Source organism: Lactuca sativa, chromosome 9 (assembly GCF_002870075.4).
Source record: "Lactuca sativa cultivar Salinas chromosome 9, Lsat_Salinas_v11, whole genome shotgun sequence".
In the NCBI taxonomy this organism is placed as follows: Eukaryota; Viridiplantae; Streptophyta; class Magnoliopsida; order Asterales; family Asteraceae; genus Lactuca; species Lactuca sativa.
In genome coordinates, this window is record NC_056631.2 from 208,825,290 (window position 1) to 208,848,335 (window position 23,046).

The following is a 23,046-nucleotide window of genomic DNA, read 5'->3' on the forward strand; positions in this document are numbered from 1 at the left end:
GCTTAGAGAAAAAGAAATTTGAATTTGCAAGAACCAGAAGAATATTCGAGCATGTGGAGATAATTAACCGGGTGAGTTTACGAGCTATGGGTGATTTGGAAAAGTCATCTTGGGCTTAAATTGAAGAAAACATGAAGAATATTGGGTTACAAGCTTAGTGGATTCATTCTGGGCAAGTGGGCTTAGTCGTTAGAGGCCCAAATCACAAAAGAGCCCAAATTACACAAGAACCCAGCTCAGCAAGTGGACTACCTTCGCAACAGCACGCGGGTCGCACAACCCTCTGCAGGGGCAATTCTGGAAATTCTTGTTTTGAGCTATATGAGGAAGTTTGGTGTGCCACGTTTATATACTCTTGGACATCCGATTTTTGAAGATTCTCTCTGGAGTTTTGAAGAATTTTGAAGGCCAAGTACACCTCAAGAACATCATCTTTTTACCTCTTGATTCTTGCTTAATGTTTGGTACAGTCTTCTCTAACTTTGTTTCTTTGAGTTTGGCCATGCTTGGCTAAACTAATCTTGGTTGACTTTTGTTGAATCCTTTGAACTTTTGTTGAATGTTGAAGAATCCATGAACATGTTGTTAAAACTTTATGGGAATGTTTTGTGTTTTAACATCTTATCACTACTTGTATGTTTTAGTTCATGAGTTTAAATGTGTTTGAGGTGATTAGTTGGCTAATTTCTTGATTAAGTAAAGGATCCTCAAATTAGCAAGCAACAAATGATTTTTGTTTTGTTTTTGCTTCACACAATCATAAAAACATTTCCTCCAACATGATGGTGAAAGCATGTGACCCCTCTTAGATTTGGTGACTTTGTGGTTCTTAATGCTAGTTGACTTTCACTAATTACATGCTTAATGGAAATTTTGACTTTAACTAAGGAAATTGTTATGAGCTTCTCTAACCATTTTAACAGCTAAGAAAAGTCTAGGTAATCTCAAGCTTCTTGGATTACTATAGCCGAATTAAGGATTTAAATCAAAGTATTGCACCATTGGATTCTAATGATATGTTCATCAAAAGTCAAAGTGAGGAAACTTTAAGTCAACCATCTCTCCCTTATTGATTTTACATCAAACTCTTATTTTTGTTGCAATTGTCTATTTAAATCATAGTTAATTCTAGTTTGTTTCAAGTATTTCAAAAAATCAAAACCCCCATTTTTAATTTATTGTCATTTTCCAAGTATTTTTAGAAAGAGATTTTTTATAGAGTTATCAAATTGAACCAATCTCCGTGGATTCGATCCCTTTACCACTGTACACTATTTTAGTGTGTAATAATTAGGGTTATTAATTTTGTTGGACTCGAAAACCACCATCCACCCTAGTCAAAGTCAAGGTCAACAGTCCATGTTCCTCCTGAGTTCATTCTACTGAATCTCGAGCCAACTTGCTGACTCATCAAGTTCATCAAATGTCCAGAAGACCTAAAGTTCATTCAGTCCAAAACCCTAGTCCTTCACTACACTTAATCAGAAACTCAAAAACGGCAAACCCTACCTCGACTCGTCGAGTCAACTAAGGGACTCGACGATTTCCTTTAGTCCCTTTCATATTCAGCCCTTTTTAGTGGGATCTAAGGTCCCAAACTTTAGATCCAACCTCCCCTAGTGCAGATACCATGTAAAGTTGCAAACTTGACGTGCATACAAGGTCCTCCAAGGTCATAACATCAAAACTAAGCTTCCTACAAGGTTTTTGTGCATGGGAAGGGCCTAAGTTGGATAAAGTGAGCAACTTTATGTGATTAGGGACCTAAAGAGGTCCAGATCTGGAACCATAACCTTGTGATAAGTCCGGATCCAAGTATGACTCCATTTTCACCAAAAATGGCCATTTACTTCCAAAGAAATGGATCTAGTCAACTAGATCTCAAGGTAATGACTTTATACCTCATGATGGTGGCCAATACAGTGTAGATGTCGGATCTACTGCTTCTCTCATGGCTCTTTCTTCTTCAAGATCTAAAATCCTTCACATATACACCTAAATTGCTTACAAAAACTCATTCTCTCACTCAAGAAGGTGCAAGGTCCAACTAGAGTTTTCTATGGCTAACAAGGTGGTAAGGGAATCCATAAGAGGCGGATTAAATTCTTTAAATAGGGTGCAAACCCTAAAAATTAGGGTGTTCCTTTAAAGTGCCTACTCGGCAAGTCAGGGGGTTCCGACTCATCAAGTAGGATTGAAAACCCACGTCCTCATAATAACTTATACTTGCCTAGTTGGTGCTCCCCAACTCGCCTTGTCCATGCACAAAACCCTAAAAATTTGATAATTTAAATAATACCTAGAACAGGTGTTACATGGGCCATATGTTGGGCCATTGTTTATTGATTGGTTTTTCAGCCTTCAAAGTGTATGTTTGGACCCTGGTTTTCGACCAAGTTAGCTTAAGGGTAAAATAGTCTTTTCTACCCAAGCATGGACTTATGGTTATGTATTGGAACCCAGTTATTAATTGGGTGTTGTTTTGGAGTTGATAGTTTGGGAACCTGTCAACCAACAGCTAGAGTTTTATTTGCGGTACTTTAGCCGTGTGAGGTGAGTCTCCTCACCATACCAGTGGGTCGAAGCCACCAAGGCTGACCCATTATGTATTATGTGATATGCTAGTGATTTTGTGCTATGTGCTTTCATAATTGATTATGTGGTATGTGATATGCTAGTTGTCTTTGTGATTAATTGCATGGAAGACCTCGGGGGATTCCCGAGGCACTTAGGTGTATGATCTTAAAGGGTTTCCAAGGCATCCTAATAAAAGGCCTCAGGGGGGGGGGGGGGGGGGTTCCGGAGGCACTAGGGTTTAAGACCTTGGAGGGTTTCCATGGCATCCTTAGTTAAGACCATGTAGGGGCTCCCATGATATTTGGCTAAGACCATGTAGGGGTTCCCATGACACCCGGTGTAAGACCCTAGAGGGCTTCCATGGCATCTTTATATGTTTGCATGTTTAGCTTATATGTTTGTATGTATGGTTTGATTGGTAGTTAATGAAGAGCATGTGGGGGTTCCCATGGTAGTGGGCTAAGACCCTGGAGGGTTTCCATGGCATCCGGAATAAGACCCTGGAGGGTTTCCAGGGTGTCCTTATATGTTTATATGCATGACTTGTGTAGTTGATATGGTTTATGTGATTATATGTGTAAGACCTTGGAGGGTTTCCATGGTTTCCTTATATGTTGATATGCATAGCTTATGTGATTGATATGGGCAATGTGATAGATATGGTTTATGAGGTTATGTGGATTTTGTGGATTATGTGGGGTATGCTCTACGAAACTCACTAAGCTTCATGCTTATAGTTTTGTTTATGGTTTTAGGCATCATGGATTTGGAAAAAGGGCCAGACTTAATCGCAGCGCACACACGTGTTTTCCGTAATATGTGATTTTGGGATGAACTCTGATAAATGTTTTAATTAGCAATGTTTTTGGATTGTTTGGATTAAATAATATCTGTGTTTTGATAATCACAAAAAGTGTAACGCCCCGATTCTCAGGTATTAAATTATGGTTATAAATTTCCGTGATTTCGAGGTTTACTCAACGAGTTGATTGCCCTGACTCGTCGGGTAGTAGCGGGTTGGTCCACGTGTTTAAGTGACCTACTCGCTGAGTCCAAAAAGGGACTCGACGAGTAGGAGCTGGTGGATGAAACCCTTATTTCTGGGGTTTTGCACCCTATTTAAGGGATCATTAGCCTCCTTGGCCTCCTTGCAGTCCCTTGAGAGCTCGACAAAACCCTAATACATGAGTGTGTGCTCCATTTTTGTGTTTTAAGCTTAGGAAGAGGATTTTTGGTGAGAAGAGCTTGGAGAACAAGTGGCTGGAAGCAAGGAACGTGTGCGAATCAGAAATCTACCTCAGTTAGCATCAAGTGAAGGTATCAAGTCGTTATCTTGACCACATTTCCTTCTAGATCTCATTGGGTGAAGTTTAGGGCTTTTCTAAAATATTAGGAAGCTTTCGTCTGTGTGAGCTAAGATCTGAAGTTGCAACTTTAGATCTGAGCTCTCTTGGGTCTCTAAGTCCATAAAGCTTCCAACGTTTGCAAGTATGAGACTCTCCTTAGGAGTAAAACTCCATCACAAGATTGGATTTGTCATTTAGAGTCTTTAGAGCCTTGCATGCACGTAAAGTTTGCAACTTTAGATCTGAGCTCTCTTGGGTCTCTAAGTCCATAAAGCTTCCAACTTTTGCAAGTATGAGACTCTCCTTACGAGTAAAACTCCATCACAAGATTGGATTTGTCATTTAGAGTCTTTAGAGCCTTGCATGCACGTAAAGTTTGCAACTTTAGGTGATAAACATGCCTTGGGGGAGTTGGATCTGCAATATGGAACCTTAGCATGGCTTAAAAAGCATTTGAGTAGATGAAGGATTGAAGGGACTCAGCGAGTTGCATGGTTAACTCGACGAGTCCGATGAAAAAATCCTTGGGCTCGGCGAGTCAGTAGAGTAACTCGGCGGGTCAGCAAGGGTTTTCCCGACCTTTGGACATGCATGAACTCGGCGGGTTGTAGGGAAACTCGACGAGTTGGCCAAGGAGTTTACGGCCGTAAACGATATGAACTCAACGAGTCACTCAAGTGACCCAGTGAGCTGATGAGTTATACCAGGAACTCGGCAAGTGGCTGGTTGTACTCGACGTGTTGAGGTCAACATGGATTGTTGACCTTAACCGTTGACTTTGACTTTTACCAAGGGTTGACTAATTGACTTCTGGGGCATTTTGGGAGATTGAGAGTTTATAAGTATGGTTCTATGGTGAATATAGGTGGTCGAGTTTGTGTCGGTGATCCAGGAGTTTGAGCTTATCTTTCGAGTCGACAGTTACGAGGTGAGTTATCCTCACTATATCGGTAGTTACTAAGGCACCAAGGCCGACCCTTGATGGATTGTATCCGATTATGGCATGATATGTTTATTTGTTTGCATCCTGGTAGTTAGGATGGTGATATGCTTATACTTAGTAACCTGCTTAGGTTGGTGTCTGGGTTATAGGATGATGCTATGTTAGTGACCGGTTAGGTATGTATCCCGGTTTTTCGAATGTTGCTATGATTAGTGATCTGTTAGATCGGTTTGATTGTTATATGATATGAGCTAGCGTATGATATTTATGTGTACATGTTTGTTTGATTGGGGGTTGGGTTGAGGTGGTCCTGCTTTGTGTTGTAGGCTAACATACCCGGCGAGCCGCCCAGATAGGCTGTAGGCCCTGCGAGGCGGTCCAGTCATGTCGAAGGCTCGGGAGTTGTCCAGATAGGTTGTAGGCCCTAGGAGGTGGTCCAGTCAGGCTGAAGGCTCATTATGCATGTTGGTCTATATTTGTTGATATGATATGATTATGGTTATATGAGTATGATATTTTGGGGGTAGCTCACTAAGCTTTCGGGCTTAAAGTTTCAGTTTGTTGTTTCAGGTACTTCTAGTGATCTCAAGAAGACGGTGGATTCGATCCCTTTACCACTATACACTATTTTAGTGTGTAATATTTAGGGTTATTATTTGTGTTGGCCTCGACAACCACCAATAGTCATATTTTGCCGTTCTCTATATGCAGGCTCTCGGTTTTATGATTACTACAACTTACGTTTTGATTGATTAGGCTAATAAGCAATCTATCAAAATTTTAATTTTTTTTACAACACTCGTTCCTATATTAGGTAATCGCAAATCTTTGAAGAAGAATAACTTATTCATGCGAAGTCGGATTTCAACAATTGTTATATGTATGGAATCATTGTCATATACACTATAGCTTTAGTTAAGGTTATTTATCCTAAATAACATTCTATAAAAAACATTTTTAACATTTGTATATCTTAATTGACTAACCCAAATCTCCATGACTTGAATGATTCCTTGGAGATGAAGAACGATGTTCGATTTCTTGAAAGTAGAGTGGAGTTTGATTGCACAATAGATGTCTTTTTTTGGTATTTGATCACAATAGGAACGAACAAGGAATAGGAGAAGGTTTTTTTTGTTTAGCAAAGCCGATGAGTCACTGGAATCGAATAATCAAACTTCTCATCAATATAGGAAGCGAGGATGCTAGGCAGACGACTTCAACTACAATCCGTTTTTTTTTTTTAACTTTGATGATTGATATTAGGTTATAGGTGGATACGTCAATACGCAAGACTAGAGTGGGTGGATACGATCATCGATCAAGTGACTATTCACTTTCCGGGTCGGTCTTTTTGACACGGATAAACCTTTATTTGGGTAACCCGAACCCTAGTCCCTGGATCAAATAAACCAAGAACCGAATTCGGCTAAAATGGATACCCGAGAACTCATCCAAATAACTTATTTGATCCTAATTCGGGTTGATCCGGGTTTCGGTTTTGGATCAAGTACTCGGTCCAAATGCACATCCCTAGCAGAAAATGATGGAAATACACATGAAAAATGATTAAAAAAAATCCAAAATTGAGAAGCATAAAAGAAGAGGTGAGAACCGAGCTAAATGATGATGACTGTTGATGAGGATTTTAAATGTCGGAGGTAGAAGAATGCAAGCACGTTGGATGAAAAAAAGCAAGATAATGAGCATAAAGATGTTGCCGGCCAAATTGACTATGCTTAAGTGTTTTGATCATATCGTGACATCTCGAACCTTTGATTAATTTGATTCGAGTTGATGCAGAATATAAAAACGATTATCTACAACTTTTGTGATAAATGTTTCTGTCTACTCTGTTGTTATCATAGCATAAAATTACATGGTTGTTGAACCAAAAATACCATAGAAAACCAAATATTAATTTAACCAAGATCTTGGAATTACAATCATCCCACATTGAATAAAATATTAAATGTGTACCCTCTTAGCCTCCATACACATTAAACCCACATCGATACCAGCCTAAAGACCTAACTACTCTCCACCAAGCATTCTTCCATACACACGTTATTCTTCCATACACTATTAACTCTAGAGGTTTTTTCTCCGTAAGTTCCACGTCCACACCATCGCATAATCATGCAATCCTAATTAACCAAGGAAACCTTAACATGCATTTGTCAATTCCCACGTTAATCAAACAAGACTACCACACCAACTTTCTTTTATTCCCTTGTCTCACTCCTTTTACTTGTTGCTCACGAATTAACCACATTCCTAATTCCTTTACAACACCTCTATAAGTGTATCCCACATCACCAATAACATAAACTCAACCCCGCCAGTTAACCTATAAATAGCGCATCAATTCATCACTTTCTAGAAATCTTTCAGTCAATCTTTCAACAAGCTGTTCATCGACGTTAGCATCTGAAATCATCCCCAGGTAATTATGTTTTTAGGATAAGAACATTTTGTTGTTTATTTTTTCTTTTTTGTAACGGGACAATTATTTTTTTATTACTTTACGAATGAATAGTTTTAATATATATTTATATAGGCTTCATACAATTTTCATGTCTATGGATTTGACCTGATCACTAGGGTTTTCACTCACAGGAGGTAAAATCGATTTCTACACAAAGGGAAACCGACGAGTGCAGCAAGCATGTCAACAGATGGTGACTCCCTCACCATTGATGTCTACCACCAAGCTGTATTTTGTTCGTTTACTTCCATCCTGAGAAAGTATCTGTTACAAATCGAGACGAGCTCACAGATGAAGAAGCTGTTGATAAGGTAAAAAAACATCCTATTCACGATCCAATTTGCCCCTGTTATTCAAACTATGTAAAAATATACCATTTTGCCCCTGTTATTAAAACTTTGTAAAATTTGACCATTTTGCCCCTGCAATTATTTTATCAGTGGGGACATCTGTTTTGTTTATCCGGTCGCATAAACATCTGTTTTGTTGTTCATTAAATTTTAAAAGATAATCGGGGTATTTTGAACCATTTGTAAATTTTATTGGTCTTTTAAGTCATCATCCCATGACATTAATGTGTTTACAACATCTTCAAAAGATTTTTTTTTAACATATCATGACCAGACTTGGCATCAAATTTTCCATGTCTGAGGTTGGGGATTTTAACTATATAGTATTTTTTTGAGTATTTTTGTTTTTAGAGACTAGAAGGGCTTGTTTCTGTCACAAGAAAAATAGATCCTTTCAATGGCTGCTATGTTAAGCTAGATGAATTCATTTTTCTTATCATCGATTAAACTCTCTATATACAAGTTTTACACAGGGGCACACTAATACCTCATGTTTAGTTTGTAGGACATCACATATGTGATTCAACAAATTTTCTCTTCATGCATGATACACAAGATCCACACTTTATGTCTCTCAAGCGTATACTTAAATATGTACCTGATACAATGGTCCATTTGCACGTGATCTTAATTAATACTTAAATATCCTATCTCCTTTTTCTTATAAAGCAACATTTCCAGTCTTCCGAAAAAAAAAAAATACAATTTGAGTTTCAAAGTCCCAAACAAGTTACATTTTATATCAATACATTACCAAGACCATTATCCCTCTTATAATTCCAGTACAAGTCTGAACATGTTATTGGATACCACCTTTTATCCAAACCTTTATCCATGAAAAAAATTAAATCATACTCGTGATCAACCCATAATTTGATATAATTCTTCAACATTTATGTGCTTGTGTATCATAGTCAAGGAAATTATCAATCTCCCATAAGACACATTACATCCTCCACTAGATTAAAACCATGGGACAGTGTAGTCTAACATGTATGGTCAATGGTTGCAGCTTTCTAATGCACTCAATATTAGTAACAAAAGCATCTTAATGACAACTTTAGTTTTTTCATTCTACTCGTTCGTTTGAGTCCAATAAGCATTATTTCCCAAAATGACTTATTTCTAATTTGTTTTTTCATGCATAAGAATTTCCAATTTTTTTACAAGTACGTACAAGCGAGAATTTCTTTACTATTTCATTTTTCCACCTAGTAATTATTTTCGTGACATGCATGAATCATGATAATGCTTATCCCATAAACTTAAAAAATTAGTTCCACTACTTTTTAAAAATAGAAGATCTCTCACCTCTTTTTCATTAATCAAAACGCACATAGCCTACATATCCAATCCATTTTCAAATTCATCAACTTCTTCTTTAATTCCAATTTGCATGTGTAGAACATTTTTAATGTAATCATCATCATCATCATCATCATCATCATCTTCTTTTCATCATATGTCTGCAAACAAATGAAGCACAATATTCTCATAAGACAAACCATAAAAGATGACAGTATCTGCTAACACTACTCATCTTTATATGAATCTTCAAACTTGTTTTAGTATCACATGAAAGGTGTTGGTATCAATATTTATGTTGGTGATCTCGGGCCAATCTTAGGACTAGTTTGGGATAAGTTGCGGAGGTCTAATTAACAAGTTTTTTATTGCTTTAATTTGATGTTTGCTTGAACTATATGTGTATGGGAGAAAATGACAGATTGATGATAGAAAAGCAGTTTCAAATGATAAAGAAAATTGTTGGGTCGAGAAGTAGTATCACAAAAGCTAAATGATGAAGGGTGATGAAGAATTGCATGAATGAAGGCCAAAGAATGCGAACACATTGTTCGGTCGGTTTTGTATCAATTTAATTTGAATATATTTAACTACATACATCTATACATCCTATTTTACTTGGGAATGGTTCTAATTTAATGTTTGTTTGAATCATTTGTGTAGAAACAAAAACAGTGAAAAAATATTGGAAATACACATAGAAATGAAAAAAAACAGAATCGAGAAGCACAAAAGACAACGTGACTACCGAGCTAAACGATGATGAAGGTTTGCAATGTCGGAAGTTGAAGAATGCGAGCAAGTAGGACGGAAAAAAAAAGCAAAATAGCGAGCAAAAAGATGTCGCGGGGAAAATTGACTACGCTTAAGTGTGTTGATAATATCTGACTTCTCAACGCTTCGATTAATGTGATTCAAGTTAATGTAGAATATAGAATAGACTGTCTACAAAGGTTCTGTCTACTCTATTGTTATCGTAGCTAAAAATTGCAAGAAGTTGAACCAAATATACCATAAAAATCCCATATTTGTTTAACCAATATCTTAGAACAACCAGCCCACATAGAATAAAATACTAGATCTTCACCCTCCCTCTTAGCCTCCTTACACACTAAACCAACATTGGCACTTGCCTAAACAGTCAACACCATGAATTCTCCTAGCCTATCCCATGCACACGTCTTTCTTCCGTATACTCTTAACCATCAAATTTTTTTCTCCATAAGTTCCACGTCCGCACCTTCTAGTCATCATGGTATCCTAATTAACCAAGGAAACCTTAACAACCATTTTTCAATTCCTACATTAATCAAATAACACTACAACTTCCTTTTTTACTTGTTGTTCATGATCGAATCAATTATCTTCTTAATTCCTTTAAAACATTTCTATGAGTGTATCCCACATCACCAATAACATAAACTAGACCCTTCCAATTAACCTTTAAATAGCACCTCGGTTTATCTCTTTCATGTCATCTCTCACTTAATCTCTCAACAAGTTGTTTAACCACAAAACATACGATCAACAACATCGTGATATGTTTTTAGGATGAAAACCTTTTGTTATTTACTTTTTCTTTGCGTAACGGGACAGTTATTTTTAATTACTTTATGAATGCATAGACTTAATATATATTTATATAGACTTAATATAATTATTCATCTGTATTAAATAACCTAATTATTAGTTTTGATTGTAATACTAGTAATTCTATTTAAATGACATTTTTGATATGGTCAAACTTTGTGCAAGACTTGCACTCTTCGAGTGAGTGCTGACTGGTAGAAGTGAAGGATGAAACATAGCATTTTAAATCAAAAACAGAGTATGGTTTTTTTTATTATTATTGCTTAAAATACTACTAAAATAAAAGCAAGAGAAAAGCAATCCAAAACAAACACACGTCCTTATCCTACTACAATTCAAATACTAAGAGTATCAAATACTTGTATTAATCTTGATTTCATTCCTTGCTTATCATGTAATCTCCATGCCACTTTGGTGCCACCGATACCCAACTTGTATGGCGCGTCCCTTCGTTCAGGTGCAAGAACACTTGATCCAGACATAACTTTCCCCTCCACTTCAGAAAGTACCTTGTCCTCAAGGTGGTAATCATGATAAGTAAGACTGGAATTCATCGAGCCACTTCCATGACGCCTATGCTGGTGAATGATCTGGCCAATGTACAAGCACCGATATCATGGATAACCTCTTCGGAACACACATTAGGATGCACAAATAGCTAGAGACCGTTCTATTGGTCCCCCAGATTTGAATTCCTTCGACAATGGCACCACCTTGTCGTTTTCACTTCCCTTATACGGCTTAAGAACCGACACGTGAAACACCGATTGAATTCGGCTAGTAGCCGGTAAAGCGAGGCGATACGAAACCTTTCCGATGCGTTCTGTGATGACAAATAGACTGTAATAGCTCTTTGAAAACTTGTTCGAAAGTCGATTCGCCATGGTAGTTTTCCGATACGGTTGTAGTTTGACAAGAACTCAATCCCCTAGTAAAAACGCAACAACACGACACTTAGGGTTAGCCGTGGTTTCAATTCGACGTTGGGCTACGGATAAGTTTTCCTTAAACTGTCGCATCATCCCATCCCGTTCCAACAACATATGGAATTAGCATAGGTGGTCTGTAAAATCGTGACAAATGGAATTATACCAAAACTTCAGCCCAACAATTGAGACCATTGATTAGGTTGTCTAGACACCATGGCCCGCAAATATTCCTCTAACCCCCTCTTGACAACTTCCATTAGCCCGTCAGTTTATGGGTGATACACTCTACTATACTTCAACACTATGCCACTTAACATGAACAAGTAAGTCCAAAATTTACTAAGAAAAACAATGTCGTAATCCGACACAATTGATTTAGGAGACCCATGATGTTTGACGACTATGTTGATGAGCAATCCAACAACCTTTTGAGCGGTATAATGGTTCCGTAAAGTACCAAAATGGACGTATTTAGTTAACCAATAAACTAACAAAAATTACAGGAACACCGTTCGAAATTGGTAACACGGTAATAAAGTCCATCGTCATGTCTTCCCAAATGGCCTCGGGGTGGGTAACGACTGTAAATAACCCCCGACAGCTTAAGTGGAATATTTGGTTTGCTGACAAATTAAGCAATGGTCAACGAATTCCTTGATATACTTCTGCATCCTTTTCTAGTAAAAGAATGTAGACAAACTCACCATCATCTTTTTAATTCCTCCAAGCTCGGCGCTAGGTGTCTCGTAAAAATCGCTCGGTAGCTTATGCTTCTGTTTGGACTGGTTACCAAGGAAATATCGCCCTTGTTATATGAGAACCCCTTCCTGTTGTCGGAACCCTTCAATCAATTCACCTCGATTCAAGCGAGAATTTATGTCTAATAATTCTTCGAGACTCTTATTTTCAATTTGTAATAACTCCAAGAACACGACCATAGGGTGACTGATGGCCACAAACATTGTTGTCACCATATCACCCTCCTCATAAACCCGAGAAAGTCCGTCAGCCGCCTGGTTATTGATTCCTGGCTTATATGCGATCTCAAAGTTAAAGCCCATGGGTTTTCGAATATATTGTTGGCTTATATGCGATCTCAAAGTTAAAGCCCATGGGTTTTCGAACATATTGTTGCTGGACTGGCGTTTGTATGACTTGTTGCATTATCTCTTTGATGCTTTTGTGATCGGTAAGGAGTAAGAATCGTCTGCCAATAAGGTATTATCGCTACTTATAAACCGCTTCAAAACTGTTTAAGATGCAACTAGATCAAGTTTATGAATTTCTAAAGACTATTTGCACACATTCAAACGATTTTTCAACAATTTTTGGTGATTTTTACAAAACCGCCTATCATTTCAGGAGTGATTTCGGACCGGTCTGTGAAGATGAACATTTTCACATTGGTTTGAGGCCATTAAAAATTTTAATAAAAATTATGAACAAAGTAGACTCATTTTTCCAAACTCCTAGAGTTTACAGATCTAAATTTCGACTTACGATGATTTTTTTATAATATTTCTAAAAACAAGGACAAAAAAGTCAAAAAACAGAATTTTTTTTATAAGTTTAAAGGTTGTAACCTCTTGAAAACACCCAGACATGATAGCTAGCACGTGCTTATATACTTGACTAGGTGTAAAACCCGTGTAATACAATGGTTGATTAAGAAAAAAGATTAAATATAAAAATGTAAACAATTAAATATTTCTAAAATAAAATTTAAAATAAAGAATGAAGAAAAGTATTAATTGAAATTTACTATTATATTTAATATATTTAATACTTTACATATATAAATAACAACACTATTTTGGTTTACGAGAAGATTTACTTCGTTAGTTTTATTAAAAGAAATTAAATTATATACTATTGGTTGCATACTATTCATTTTCTTCATGGTCTTAGGGTTTTAAGACCACAACACCTTTATCTACAGAAAATATAGGATTTTCCAGGGATAAAGTCTTTCCAAATACAAACAAATGATAATAAGGGACATGCATGCAATTATAAACGGTTTTGGAACGAGACTCACAAACTACTTTTTATAGAAAATATTGGATTTTCTGGAGTTTTACAACTTATTATAAGAGACGATATTACAAAGTTTTTCCTACAAACATGCTTATGAACTCACCAACATTTTATGTTGACGCTTTTCAAAACGACTTGTATTCTCAGGAACTCAGTGAACATGTACTCGAGCCTTGGATCTGGATTATTTTATTACCTTTTGAGCAATCCTACTTTTGTATTCTTGTGTAATTGTTAAACAAGTACAATTTGTAAAATAATGAATGGCGGTACATTGTAATGTACGATGTTTGGTTGCTATGTTTCTTTCATATTCAATTGTTATGATACTACATAATCACGTCAACCGCCCCTGGACATTTCTGTCGTCCTGGTTCGAGACGTTAACATGATCTTCGATTCTGGTTTAGATTGTTTTGGCTAAAAATCAACTGATTTAAGATTCGATTTATGTGTCCACACTGTTGCGCTGACACTTCGAAAAGTCATAACTTCCTGATACATAGTCAGATTTACGTGTTGGATTGGAAAACTGCATCCTCATATTAACTTGTACTCGCCGAGTTGGAGCTCCCCAACTTGCCAGATCCATGCACAATACCCTAAAAGTTCGATAATTTAAATAATACCAGGAACAGGTGTTACATGGGCCACATTTTGGGCCTTCATTTATTGATTGGTTTTTCGGACTTCAGAGTGTGTGTTTGGACCTTGGTTTTGGACCACGTTAGGTTAAAGGTAAAGTAGTCTTTTTTACCAATGCATGGACTTATGGTTATGTATTGGAACCCAATTATTAATTCGGTGTCGTTTTGATGTTAACAGTTCGGGAACCTGTCAACCAGCAGCTAGAGTTTTATCCGCGGGACTTCAGCAGTCTGAGGTTAGTCTCTTCACTATACCAGTGGGTCGAAGGCACCAAGGCCGACCCATTATGTATTATGTGATATGCTAGTGATTTTGTGCTATGTGGTATGATAATTGATTGTGTAGTATGTGATATGCTAGTTTCTTTGTGATTACTAGCATGTAAGACATCGGGGTATTCCCAGGGCACTTAGGTGTAAGACCTTAGAGGGTTTCAAAGGCATCCTAAGTAAAGACCTCGGGGGGGGGGGGGGGGGGGGGGGGTTCCAGAGGCACTAGGGTTTAAGACCTTGGAGAGTTTCCATGGCATCCTTAGTTTATACCATTAGGGGCTTCCATGGTATTGGGCTAAGACCATGTGGGGGTTCCCTTGGCACTCGGTGTAAGACCCTCGAGGGTTTCCATGGCATCTTTATATGTTTTCATGTTTAGCTTATACGTTTTTATATATGGTTTGATTGGTAGTTAATGAAGACCATGTGGGGGTTCCCATGGTAGTGGGCCAAGACCCTGGAGGGTTTCCATGGCATCTAGAGTAAGACCCTAGAGGGTTTCCATGGCATCCGGAGTAAGACCCTGGAGGGTTTCCAGGGCATCCCTATATGTTTATATGCATGACTTATGTAGTTGATACGGTTTATGTGATTATATGTGTAAGTCCTCGGAGGGTTTCCATGGTTTCCTTATATGTTGATATGCATGGCTTATGTGATTGATAAGACCAATGTGATACATATGATTTATGAGGTTATGTGGATTTTGTGGATTATGTGGGGTATGCTCTGCGGAACTCACTAAGCTTCATGCTTACAGTTTTGTTTATGGTTTCAGGTATCATTGGTTTGAAAAAAGGGCTCGGCTAGATCGCAATGCACACCCGTGTTTTCTGCAAGATGTGATTTTGGGATGAACTCTTATAAATGTTTTAATTAGCAATGGTTTTGGATTGTTCGGGTTAAATAATATCTGTGTTTTGATTATAACAAAAAGTGTAACAACCCTATTCTCTGGTATTAAATTATGATTATATATTTTCGTGATTTCGAGGTTTACTTGACGATTTGATTTCCCTGACTCGTCGAGTAGCAGCGGGTTGGTCTATGTGTTTAAGTGGCCTACTTGCCGAGTCCAAGAAGGGACTCGACGAGTAGGAGCTGGTGGATGAAACCATAATTTCTGGGGTTTTGCACCCTATTTAAGGGATCATTAGCCTCCTTTAGCCTCCTTGCATTCCCTTGAGAGCTCAAAAAAACCCTAACACATGAGTGTGTGCTCCATTTGTGTGTTTTAAGCTTTGGAAGAGGATTTTTGGTGAGAAGAGCTTAGAGAACAAGTGGTTGGAAGCAAGGAACGTGTGGTAATCAGAAATCTACCTCAGTTAGCATCAAGTGAAGGTATCAAGTCGTTATCTTGACCTCATTTCCTTATAGATCTCAATGGGTGAAGTTTAGGGCTTTTCTAGCATATTAGGAAGCTTTCTTGTGTATGAGCTAACATTTGAAGTTGCAATTTCAGATCTGAGCTCTCTTGGGTCTGTAAGTCCATAAAGCTTCCAACTTTTGCAACTCTAAGAGTCTCCTTAGGAGTAAAACTCCACCATAAGCTTGGATTTTTCATTTAGAGTCTTTAGAGCCTTGCATACACGTAGAGGGACTCAACAAGTTGCATGGTCAACTCGGAGAGTCCGATGAAGATTGTCGTGGGCTCGGCGAGTCAGTAGAGTGACTTGGCGAGTCAGCTAGGGTTTTCTTGACCTTTTGACATGCAAGAACTCAGCAGGTTGCAGGGAAACTTGACGAGTTGGCTAAGGATTTTACAGCCGTAAACGATAGTAAATCGACGAGTCACTTAAGTGACTCGGTGAGCTGACGAGTTATGCAAGGAACTCGGTGAGTGGCCAATTGTACTCGACATGTTGAGGTCAACATGGACTGTTGACCTTGACCGTTGACTTTGAATTTGAACAAGGGTTGACTAATTGACTTTTGGGGTATTTTGGGAGGTTGGTAATTTTCAAGTATGGTTCTATGGTGAATATAGATGGTGGAGTTTATACCGGTCATCCGAGAGTTTGAGCTTATCTTTCAAGTCGACTGTTGCGAGGTGAGTTATCCTCACTATCGATAGGGACTAAGGCACCAAGGCCGACCATTTATGGATTGTATCCGGTTATGGAATGATATGTTTATTTGTTTGCATCCTGGTACTTAGGATGGTGATATGATTATACTTAGTGACCTAGTTAGGTCGGTGTCCTGGTTATAAGATGATGCTATGTTAGTGACCGGTTAGGTATGTATCCCGGTTTTTGGGATGTTGCTATGATTAGTGATCTGTTAGATCGGTTTGGTTGTTATATGATATGAGCTAACGTATGATATTTATGTGTACATGTTTGTTTTATTGGGGGTTGGGTTGAGGCGGTCCTGTCTTGTGTTTTAGGCCAACATACCCGACGAGCCGCCTGGATAGGCTGTAGACCCTGCGAGGTGGTCCAGTTAGGCTGAAGGCTCATTATGCATGCTATTTTGTATTTTGTTGATATGATATGACTATGGTTATATGAGGATGGTATTTTAGGGGTAGATCACTAAGCTTTCGGGCTTAGAGTTTCAGTTGGTTGTTTCAGGTACTTCTGGTGATCGCGGGAAGGCGGATGCATGATCGTACTGCTCCTCCTACTGTTATGTTTTTATTTTTTGATATTGGGATGCTCTGGTATTTATTATTTTGAAAACAAACTATGTAAAGTTAAATGGTTTTAAGTGTTTTGAAAAAGTTTAAATTTTGGCATGATTTTTTGTGGGTGTTTCAAAAAGGAAATATTTACCGTTGCTTTTTGGCTCATTACAACGGCTATGAATTTAAATATAAATTACAATATAATAATATAGAGTGTAATTTAACTTACAGAGATTACCTAGACAAAAGTACGGAAATTGCACTGACAGAGATTCTACTCGAAGGCTACTACTTGTCAGGCACTTAGGGGTTACAGGGCTTGGCCGGTATACTAGAAACTAAGGAAATTCGGATCTAATAAATAAAGAACTCAATGGATTAACCTATATGGGTGGGATATGAGAAGCATATACATTTATAGCCGAAAAAAGATATGCATCTCGCACACTCTATTGGGGCGCACTGTGCATATGTTCAGGGTTCTAACGTGTGGTTCTCTAAGTGGTGCCACGTGTCGAGATCTGGGTGGATATCATGCACGCCGCTCATCTTGTAAAGAGATCTACAACTTTTATTTATACTCCGTCGACTAATTTTGATGTTATTTTAAAAGTTATGTTTTTAACATGCTGAAACTGTTCAATTCCGTTAATAATTCATAACTTTCTCATCCGACGTTCATTCTTGACTGTCTTTATATCAACAGACTCCTATTAACGTCATTTTCGATTTTGGTTTAGATTGTTTTGGCTAAAAATCAACTGATTTAAGATTCGATTTCTGTGTCCGCACTGTTGCGCTGACACTTTGAAAAATCATAACTTCCTCCTACATAGTCAGATTTAGCGTTCTCTATATGCGTGCTCCTGGTTTTACGATTACTACAACTAACGTTTTGATTGCTCAGGCTAATAAACAATCTATCAAAAATTTAATTTTTTTTACAGCACTCGTTCTTGTATTAGGTAATCGCAAATCTTCAAAGAAGAATAACTTATAATCATGAGAAGTCGGATTTCAACGATCGTTATACGTATGGAATCATTTTCATATACACTATAGATTTAGTTAAGGTTATTTATCCTAACTAACCTTCTATAAAAAACATTTTTAACTTTATTATATCTTAATTGACTAACCCAAATCTCCATGACTTGAATGATTCCTTGGAGATGAAGAACGGAGTTCGATTTCTTGAAAGCAGAGTGGAGTTCGATGGCACAGTAGATGTCTTTTTTTTAGTATTCGATCACAATAGGAACGAACGAGGAGTAGGAGACGTTCTTAAATGTATTTTCACATTTTGCCCTAAAGTAACTAAGATTGGGAATTTGAAAAAAAAAACATGTTAGTTACTTTGCAATATTCATTATACTTGTAATGAGGCATTAAGTGTCCTATCCTATCCGTTCGGCTAACGACCCTCCACCAATCAAGCAAGTGGTGGGTGTGAGTGTACACCCATTAAGTGCCATTTTATAAGCAGCAACCTTATACCTACCATATAGATCGGCTTCGTGAATGAGGCCTATTAGCGATAAGATTATTACCATATATATATATATATATATATATATAGATATATATATATATATATATATATATATATATATATATTAATCTTCTAATAATATAATTATATAGGGTTGAATTTTAAACTTGTAAAACTCTAAGGGTTTGAAATTTAAATTACTTAAAATTAAACTTTTAATCATAAAATTTAAATTTTAAAACTTGAGGACAAGTTTTCAACTTTTCAAAACAAAAGGGATCAAATAACAAATAAGTTAAATTAAACAATTAATTTCATAATTATCTATATTTGACTTAATCCAATTTTAGTTACAAGATAATTACCAAATAATATAAATAATCCATCTTTATCATATAAATAAACTATTATTCAAAAGATTTGAAATTATCTATTGTTTTGGCATGGATAATCATTCAATTACAATAAAATTTGGATCTTATCTTCAAAAAAATGATTTAGGCATTAATCCCATGACAAAACAGCAACAAAATCCCAAAATATCATCTGCCAGACGCACAGACTCACCGAGTCGGGCCAACTCGCCAAGTCCAGATACTGACTCGCCGAGTTGAGTCGGGCAGAGGAAAAAAATGATTTTCAGCTACCAAACAGTTAAAGCATCAAATACAACTGAAACCCATCAAGGCTCTGATACCACTGATGGGTTTTATGCATAAGAACAATCCTACGTGCTCAAATAAACCCTAATGCTTGGATCTAGGTTTCTCTATTGTACATGCAATGAATCCAAGACTTATAAACCCTAATCTAGCATACATATATCAATGACTAACATATAGAATCAGATCTAGATGTTTACCTCTTCAATGGAAGCTTGATTCTTCTTTCTTGGAGCTTAGAGTCACAATTGTAACTCCTCTAATGGCTTACAAACGCCACAAGCAAGAAGGCAACTATATGAGAGAGGTGGGAGGATGCTAAATTCCGCCCTAGGGTTTCCTTGGAAGCAAGTGGTCGAATTTGGGAGTTAGGGGTCCCTATTTATACTATTGGATGCTAGGGTTTCGGTCAAAACCCTAATGGATAAGTTAGCCATCAAGCAGCCCAAGGAACCTTCTAGAATAAGGCCCTTGGATGAAAATATGATGATCCTTCATCATAATTTCATTCCCCCTTAGTCCATTAGGTTTCCTTAGCCCAAAAACTTAACTATCATACATTTGATAGTTTATACCCCTTTATTTAATTAATCTCTTTCAGTCACCAAACTAAGAGTAAATTACACGAATGGTCCCTATGGTTTGGGATAATTTGCACGTTTGGTCCCTAACTTATTTTTTTAACTTGGAAGGTCCCTACTGTTTGTTATTGATACACATTTGGTCCCTATTGTTTGTTTTTGTTACACATTTGATCCCTATCTTACATAAAAAGACAATTATTTAAATAGAGAAAAATGATAGAGTAGGTATGGTATGGAGATGAGGTGAGATTGGGGTGTGTTTATTTAAATAAATTAAAAAATCAAGGGAAAAATAGACTTTTTATGTAAGACAGGGACCAAACGTGTAACAAAAACAAACAGTAAGGACCTTCTGAGTTAGAAAAATAAGTTAGGGACCAAACGCGCAAATTACCCTAAACCATAGGGACCATTCATGTAATTTACCCCCATATTAATTCCTAATTAATTTATGACCAATATTAATTAAATAATATGATTTCTCTTTTAATATATTATATATTAATAAATCATAATATCCTCTCTCTCCTTAAATTACCTTGTCAAGTTGCTCTGGTGAAGACAACCCAAAAGGACCATGCATAACCGGGTCTAGTACATACCAAATATAGTTACGGACGTAGACACAAATCCAACATATTCTAGCAAGGAACGAGGAGAGGGTCATAGATCTGCTACTATTTCTTTTTATAGTTTATTTTAGCATATTTCATTCACAATTTAGATAATTTCCATGCATATTTTCCTTTTTGTTATTGTATGGCCTATTTCTGGTACTTTCTAGTTTTGTGAGCTTTATTGCAGATTTCATAGAGATTAGTGGAGCGGGAATGTTCGGGACGTATGGAAAGCGATTGGACTTAGAGGACGTCGAGAATTATAGGCTTGGTGATAATGGAGTTGATGCATTGAGCGGGCATGATGATTATTTGAAGGCTTAGAGAAAAAGAAATTTGAATTTGCAAGAACCAGAAGAATATTCGAGCATGTGGAGATTATTAACCGGGTGAGTTTACGAGCTATGGGTGATTTGGAAAAGTCATCTTGGGCTTAAATTGAAGAAAAGATGAAGAATATTGGGTTACAAGCTTAGTGGATTCATTCTGGGCAAGTGGGCTTAGTCGTTAGAGGCCCAAATCACAAAAGAGCCCAAATTACAACAGAACCCAGCTCAGCAAGTGGACTACCTTCGCAACAGCACGCGGGTCGCACAACCCTCTGCAGGGGCAATTCTGGAAATTCTTGTTTTGAGCTATATGAGGAAGTTTGGTGTGCCATGTTTCTATACTCTTGGACATCCGATTTTTGAAGATTCTCTCCGGAGTTTTGAAGAATTTTGAAGGCCAAGTACACCTCAAGAACATCATCTTTTTACCTCTTGATTCTTGCTTAATGTTTGGTACAGTCTTCTCTAACTTTGTTTCTTTGAGTTTAGCCATGCTTAGCTAAACTAATCTTGGTTGACTTTTGTTGAATCCTTTGAACTTTTGTTGAATGTTGAAGAATCCATGAACATGTTGTTAAAACTTTATGGTAATGTTTTGTGTTTTAACATCTTATCACTACTTGTATGTTTTAGTTCATGAGTTTAAATGTGTTTGTGGTGATTAGTTGGCTAATGTCTTGATTAAGTAAAGGATCCTCAAATTAGCAAGCAACAAATGATTTTTTTTTTGTTTTTGCTTCACACAATCATAAAAACATTTCCTCCAACATGATGGTGAAAGCATGTGACCCCTCTTAGATTTGGTGACTTTTTGGTTCTTAATGCTAGTTGACTTTCACTAATTACATGCTTAATGGAAATTGTGACTTTAACTAAGGAAATTGTTATGAGCTTCTCTAACCATTTTAACAGCTAAGAAAAGTCTAGGTAATCTCAAGCTTCTTGGATTACTATAGCCAAATTAAGGATTTAAATCAAAGTATTGCACCATTGGATTATAATGATACGTTCATCAAAAGTCAAAGTGAGGAAACTTTAAGTCAACCATCTCTCCCTTATTGATTTTACATCAAACTCTTATTTTTGTTGCAATTGTCTATTTAAATCATAGTTAATTCTAGTTTGTTTCAATTATTTCAAAAAATCAAAACCCCCATTTTTAATTTATTGTCATTTTCCAAGTATTTTTAGAAAGAGATTTTTTATAGAGTTATCAAATTGAACCAATCTCCGTGGATTCGATCCTTTTACCACTGTACACTATTTTAGTGTGTAATAATTAGGGTTATTAATTTTGTTGGACTCGAAAACCACCATCCACCCTGGTCAAAGTCAAGGTCAACAGTCCATGTTCCTCATGAGTTCATTCTACTGAATCTCGAGCCAACTTGCTGAGTCACCTTAGTGACTCATCAAGTTCATCAAATGTCCAGAAGACCTAAAGTTCATTCAGTCCAAAACCCTAGTCCTTCACTACACTTAATCAGAAACTCAAAAACGGCAAACCCTACCTCGACTCGTCGAGCAAACTAAGGGACTTGACGATTTCCTTTAGTCCCCTTCATGTTCAGCCCTTTTTAGTGGGATCTAAGGTCCCAAACTTTAGATCCAACCTCCCCTAGTGCAGATACCATGTAAAGTTGCAAACTTGACGTGCATACAAGGTCCTCCAAGGTCATAACATCAAAACTAAGCTTCCTACAAGGTTTTTGTGCATGGGAAGGGCCTAAGTTGGATAAAGTGAGCAACTTTATGTGATTAGGGACCTAAAGAGGTCCAGATCTGGAACCATAACCTTGTGATAAGTCTGGATCCGAGTATGACTCCATTTTGCACCAAAAATGGCCATTTACTTCCAAAGAAATGGATCTAGTCAACTAGATCTCAAGGTAATGACTTTATACCTCAAGATGGTGGCCAATACAGTGTAGATGTCGGATCTACTGCTTCTCTCATGGCTCTTTCTTCTTCAAGATCTAAAATCCTTCACAAATACACCTAAATTGCTTACAAAAACTCATTCTCTCACTCAAGAAGGTGCAAGGTCCAACTAGAGTTTTCTCTGGCTAACAAGGTGGTAAGGGAAGCCATAAGAGGCGGATCAAATTCTTTAAATAGGGTGCAAACCCTATAAATTAGGGTGTTCCTTTAAAGTGCCTACTCGGCAAGTCAGGGTCTTCCGACTCATCAAGTAGGATTGAAAACCCACGTCCTCATAATAACTTATACTTGCCTAGTTGGTGCTCCC